Source organism: Mixophyes fleayi, chromosome 8 (assembly GCF_038048845.1).
Source record: "Mixophyes fleayi isolate aMixFle1 chromosome 8, aMixFle1.hap1, whole genome shotgun sequence".
Lineage (NCBI taxonomy): Eukaryota > Metazoa > Chordata > Amphibia > Anura > Limnodynastidae > Mixophyes > Mixophyes fleayi.
Genome location: NC_134409.1, coordinates 128,000,544 through 128,007,676, shown reverse-complemented (window position 1 = coordinate 128,007,676; position 7,133 = coordinate 128,000,544).

The following is a 7,133-nucleotide window of genomic DNA, read 5'->3' as shown; positions in this document are numbered from 1 at the left end:
CAGCCTCCACGCATCGGGACTGCAGAGTTTACGGATTAGGAAAGTCATCGCCGGGACTGCCTCCTATCGGATCCGCACTCCCCAAGTTGCTTTTTTCATAAATGGAGTCAAGCAGTTGTCTGTCATTGTTGCGATGACAGATAATAATTAACGGGGCAAAAAACTGTTAATTAATAAATAGGCCCCTAAGTGCATTAAGAACTTTTGTCCGGATTGTCGGGAGGTGTGTTCCGCTCCAGCTGAGTGGGTGAAGCGCTTGTGGTGTGCCCAAGCCCCATTTTCAACGGCATACTACACTACAATACCAGTTTACCTAGTGGTAGTGTTCACAGGTATGTATCAGTAGATATTGGATATGACAGCTTCAGATGGCTGCATGTTAGATCAGCTCTGTGCCTTACTATTACCTCCCACTCAAGTGTCCTGGTTCTGTGCCCAGCAGTGAGCACGATGCCCAAGAAAAATATTAGGCACACAGCTACACCGAGCTGGCAGGTAACAGCAGGAGTGCCCATGTAGCACAATAGCAACAGTCTTTCCAGAACCCAAAGAGAACGGCTCAGTTGCGACGAATGGTGAAGAACAGTTATAGTTGCCAAGAGCTGACTGTCTTCACATTTCTAAAGCAATTGATTTGTCTTTCCTGTCTCCTCCATCCAGTGTCTCTTCTTCTTCCCATGATAGGCAACCTGATACACTTCATGGCTGTTGCTCATCATTGCCTGATTCCAACCACACCAGTAGCTGCACAGGAATACCAGTCGCCAATGGTTGCTTTAATATTTGTTTGCATCAGTTTAGTACCCGCACAAAAGTTCCCCATCATCATCTACAATTGTTAATCCACTACCTATACTATGTATCCTTTGTTCCTCACATGTTCTATATTGTAAGCACATTTGAGCAAGGCACTTTTAACCTTCTCTTTCATATTATTGTATGTCATCTTTACCATGTACAGGGCTACATAATATGTTGGTGCTTTATGAATAATAAAGGATTATAATAATAATTAGGAAGACAAAATCACAGCTTTGCTAGATTGGACTATCACTCAATTCCTGAAACCATATGTGGCTTCCCAACAATCACAGCAATCATTGCTGGAAATATTAGTTGGGATAGTCCACTATTATCTAAAATGTTTTAGTGCTTGTTATAATGTTATAAGCAGACATTACTCTACATCAGGCCTGTCCAACCTGCGGCCCTCCAGATGTTGTGAAACTACAAGCCCCAGCACTCTTTGCCAGTAGACAACCAGTTGATAGCTGGAAGGGCATGCTGGGACTTGTAGTTTCACAAACACCTGGAGGGCCGCAGGTTGGACAGGCCTGCTCTACATTATACTACAGAATGTGACCCAGATAGGGCTCTCACTAGCTATGCTGCAGCTTTGTCCTCAACATCGAAATTGTGTACTACTATGTTTGCTGACCACCAAAATGCCCTTTATTTGTACATTACCTATCATAAAGAGAAAAGGGTTGATTTATCAAACCTTCAAAAAAGGTAAGTGGTTGCCCATAACAACCAATAAGGTTCTAGCTAGAATTTTCAGTAATCAGTAATGGGCAACATGAAGTAGCTAGGGAGCCGCAGGATCGGCCCTCAACTCGTCAAAAGGGCCGACACAGAGGAAGGAGGGAGAACACATTGCACTCCACTCCTCCGCTGGGTATGATGTGTGGACTCCCTGCACTGTGCAGAGGAGGTCACGTAACGCTGATTGTTATTTTCTGCTGAATTTATGTATAACACTGTGAATATTTTATGTAACCTTTCAAAGTGTATTTGGTAACTGACCTGAGTCTGACCTAAGCAAGTGTCAATGGTCTTTTGAAAGTAGCCAGGCCCAGAGACAGATAAGATCTCTGAGTAGTTTGTGTATGCAGAGAAGTTAGACTTAGCCAGGCCAAATGAGCAGAGGTGAGAACTCAGGTCTTATGAAATGCCAGGTCTCAAGAGATCCATAATTTACTTCGAAAGCCCTGTGTCATTTTGGTACCCATCTAACTTAGGTGAAAATTAAATTCCTAAGGTGGGGGGTGAACAACCAACAAGAAATGGTTTAAATACCTCTTGTATTAGTGTTCATTTCTTTGAGGGGGTCTATCAAGACTGAAATGTCCCATCCTTCTCAATTGTGCTCCCTCACACATCAGGTCTTAACTAGTAAGGAGTAACTCTGATTTTATTTCCTATTTTATTTTCTGAAACTCATTTGTGTAACATATTGTATGTCTTGTTATTCATTATTGTAAATAAGCCTTGGAAACATTTTTCAGATTAAATACATTTAATCTAGTGTATTCTCCGTTATTCTTTGTGAACGTACGAAGCTCCGGGAGGCTCATGCTACATGTGTATGTGATTTAAGTGTAAAACATTAATAAGTGGTTCTGGTGAACGTAAAGACACCATAATAAATCCTTTGTGGTGACAGAAAAGGAGTATTCATTGTTAGGTGACTAAGGTGACGCAAGTCACGTCCAGCTGTTCAGATTGCTGTATCTGGGACAGGCTGGGCGTTTGTGACAATTATCTATAGTGTGTTTCTTCTTACAATCTTCCCAACAATGAGCACCACCTCAGGGATATAAATTAAACACATCTTCTTCCTCATTGGCTCACAATAAATTAACTTGAGCAAGTCGTGTGTGCTTCTTACAATGCTAAATTCTTTTAAAAAAAAAAATCAGATTATTTTGATTTAAATCAGATTTTTTAACTTTTTTTTTTAAAAAATGATCAAGTAAACAGATAAACCAAGTAAAAACAATTATACAAAAGTTCTTTTAAAATACTGTATCTTTAATATATTAAATTTAAATGACTTGACAGTGTCACCAATCATGGCATGGCACAGCAAACTACACACAAATCACAAAGCAAACTGCAAAGGGAAAGAAACAGCAATGATGTTAAAAGTTACAATAGTTGGCAATTGCCTGATTTGTAAATCTGAATGAGCCTACACATTAGGTATACTGAACACTTTTAAAAGAAACACAAGTTTTGCAGCTTTGTCAGTACCCCAAGCGGTTTCTCAGTTTTGACTGCACCAACCCAAATGTGGAAAATATTCTTTCTACTGAAGCTGATGATGCTGCGGCTGTTAGCGATTGCTCTACTGCTACTATGATATTTTCATTACCAGCTACAGTTTCTGAACCAATGTGCATTATTCACCAGTCTATTGGTGCCACTGTTGACACAACATCGTGGTCAACCAAGAGGTCATAAAACGGGGTTGCTTTTACGGTGATAAGTTACTTCTTTCAGCTGTCCTTTCTCTCTGAACTTGAAACACTGGTGTGGTATGGTATGGTGCGGTGTTGGTCATTCTCTCTAGATTCCGGAATTATCTGTTTCTTGTCTGGACTTTTCTGTTGCCTGTACCTCTTTTTATCATGAGTTATAATTAAATTTGGTCAGCAAGCAATAGCCATAGGTACAGACCTTTTATTACTAGAGCAGCTAATGAAAGGTCAAAGGACTATGGTCCATATTGCACAGTATGCCAATTACCATTAAAAACTTGTTAAAACCCTGGATTTTTTTAATGAGGATTTAAATCAATGATTTTTTTTAAAAAATAACCCAGGGGTTATTCATGCAGGAGAGGCTCCATCTGTATAAACCCACTTTCCCTTCAATTTTACTCCTCACATGTGCCTGTCTCTCCCCGAGTCTCCTGTCAGTTACACCTCATGGCTGTGAGTGGAGGTGGCTGGATCACGTCATGGGTGAATTGAGAAAAGCCAGGACAAGCTGTCAGAATTCCTGCTGGTGAAGGCTGACTATTTGAACCATCAATCACCCTCATTTGCCAGAGATAGTGACTGAGGTTAATCTAAGGGGTCACAGAGCACGCAAGAGTGATTTTTAAAAGCAGTGGGTGTAAAGACTCTGACTATCAGAAATATAATCCATACTTGCCAACTCTCCCTGAATGTCAGGGAGACTCCCTGAAATAGGGGTGATCTCCATCACTCCCTGAAGAGTTTGGTATTCTCCCTGATGCTGAGCCAGTAAAAGACGTGGTTGGCTTTGCCATCTGTGGCATGATGACGCTGTTCAGAAATTGTGTCCTATGTCCATATATTGATGCCTATGGAGGTGGCCATTTTCATGGAGACCAAGATTTAATCAAAGACTGACAGGTAAGACAACGTGACTTCAGTAATGAAGACAGAAATGTAAAAGACACTTCAGTCTCTAGAGATTCATTAGCTGCTTTTCTTTAACGCATAGTTGCCTACTCTCCTGTAATGTCCGGAAGACTCCTACATTTCTGGGAGACCTCCCAGGAGAGCAGGGCAGCCTCCCGGTTCTCGCCCCCGGGCGGGGGGGGGGGGGGGGGGGGGGGGGCTTAATGACACAAATATTGTGTCATCTTAGCCCTGCCCCCTGCTGTAATTGGCCAAAATTGTGACAATGGTTTAGGGGCGGGGCCAATCTGATGCAATTTGTCAACCCCCACCCCCACCTCCCCCGGGATCTCCCTGAAGCCAACAAGGAAAAGTTGGCAAGTATAAAATATACTGATCAAGAAAGCACAGATGATTACTGAGTTGCAGTGTTAGAGATGACCGGGACACTTATTTGTGTGTTTTAGCTGTAATTTATGATGATAACTTATTTAGTACACTCTAGAAAATGATAACTAGAATCTGATTGGTTGCTTCTACTTTCCCTTTTTAGAAGGCTATGGACACTTTCTGTACCTTGCTTTAGACAGTATTTATGTTTTCGATAAACCAAGCCCCAATTTGCACATATTTTTTAATGTGATTAAAGCCGCCTCCTAGGATTTTGGATACGTTTTATAACAGTCACCAGAGTGCTCAATGTACTTTATATTGGGTTACTTGTTAGATAGGGCTGTGTTGTATTTTGAATTTATAGCGATTTAAAAAAATTTCATACATTTTATTGCCCGGACAAACACTGTTCGATTTAGACAAAGCCATGCTCACAGTTCATATTGGCTGTATACAACTTGATGGATCTATCCCTTATCCCCTACTGTATATAACAAGGATACTAAAGGCCCATGATTAGTTCCTTTATTACAGTACAAAGGTACAAAATCAAGGAAAACAAATACAATTTTGTTACTTCTGTTCAGTATTCTGAACTATTGTTTCCTCATTATAATACATAAAGTATTGCTGTTTTTTTGATCATGTAGAGTTGGAGGCAGGGCCGTCTTTTCGACTGGGATGGGGGGGGGGGGGCACAGGCAAGGGGGCCCCAGGCAGGGCTCTTAAGTAAAATAGAAAATTCTGAAAAAAAAAAACAAAACAACTTACCTTTTGCGGTCACGCGGTCAGGTGGTGATCCGGCTCCCTCCCTGGTCCCCTCCTCCGTGCTGCGCTCGCATTGAATTGTTATTTTCATTGAGGAGCGCAGCACGGAGGAGCAGAGAACTAGCAAATGACACAGCGAGGACTCAGAAGAGAGAGAAAAAGAATAAAGAAGAGGAGGGCTGCAATCGGAGAACAAGGCGATGAAGGTAAGTTCAATAAATTACCTTAAATTATTCAGTAATGAAGACAGAAATGTAAAAGACACTTCAGTCTCTAGAGATTCATTAGCTGCTTTTCTTTAACGCATAGTTGCCTACTCTCCTGTAATGTCCGGAAGACTCCTACATTTCTGGGAGACCTCCCAGGAGAGCAGGGCAGCCTCCCGGTTCTCGCCCCCGGGCGGGGGGGGGGGGGGGGGGGGGGGGGGCTTAATGACACAAATATTGTGTCATCTTAGCCCTGCCCCCTGCTGTAATTGGCCAAAATTGTGACAATGGTTTAGGGGCGGGGCCAATCTGATGCAATTTGTCAACCCCCACCCCCACCTCCCCCGGGATCTCCCTGAAGCCAACAAGGAAAAGTTGGCAAGTATAAAATATACTGATCAAGAAAGCACAGATGATTACTGAGTTGCAGTGTTAGAGATGACCGGGACACTTATTTGTGTGTTTTAGCTGTAATTTATGATGATAACTTATTTAGTACACTCTAGAAAATGATAACTAGAATCTGATTGGTTGCTTCTACTTTCCCTTTTTAGAAGGCTATGGACACTTTCTGTACCTTGCTTTAGACAGTATTTATGTTTTCGATAAACCAAGCCCCAATTTGCACATATTTTTTAATGTGATTAAAGCCGCCTCCTAGGATTTTGGATACGTTTTATAACAGTCACCAGAGTGCTCAATGTACTTTATATTGGGTTACTTGTTAGATAGGGCTGTGTTGTATTTTGAATTTATAGCGATTTAAAAAAATTTCATACATTTTATTGCCCGGACAAACACTGTTCGATTTAGACAAAGCCATGCTCACAGTTCATATTGGCTGTATACAACTTGATGGATCTATCCCTTATCCCCTACTGTATATAACAAGGATACTAAAGGCCCATGATTAGTTCCTTTATTACAGTACAAAGGTACAAAATCAAGGAAAACAAATACAATTTTGTTACTTCTGTTCAGTATTCTGAACTATTGTTTCCTCATTATAATACATAAAGTATTGCTGTTTTTTTGATCATGTAGAGTTGGAGGCAGGGCCGTCTTTTCGACTGGGATGGGGGGGGGGGGGGCACAGGCAAGGGGGCCCCAGGCAGGGCTCTTAAGTAAAATAGAAAATTCTGAAAAAAAAAAACAAAACAACTTACCTTTTGCGGTCACGCGGTCAGGTGGTGATCCGGCTCCCTCCCTGGTCCCCTCCTCCGTGCTGCGCTCGCATTGAATTGTTATTTTCATTGAGGAGCGCAGCACGGAGGAGCAGAGAACTAGCAAATGACACAGCGAGGACTCAGAAGAGAGAGAAAAAGAATAAAGAAGAGGAGGGCTGCAATCGGAGAACAAGGCGATGAAGGTAAGTTCAATAAATTACCTTAAATTATTCAGATCAGAAGTCGTCCCGCACGGCATGTGATGGCAGGGGTCAGTCAAATAAGATGAAGTTCAAGAGCTAGCTTAGTCAGGGTACTTTATGTGTAGACAGATCCAGGACCCCCCATCGAACACTTTTGTGGAATCCATTATTAGTTTCAATTCTGTCCAATTAGGATTGGAAACTAAACAGCGTTTCTCCACACCTGGTTGGACTGTATGGATC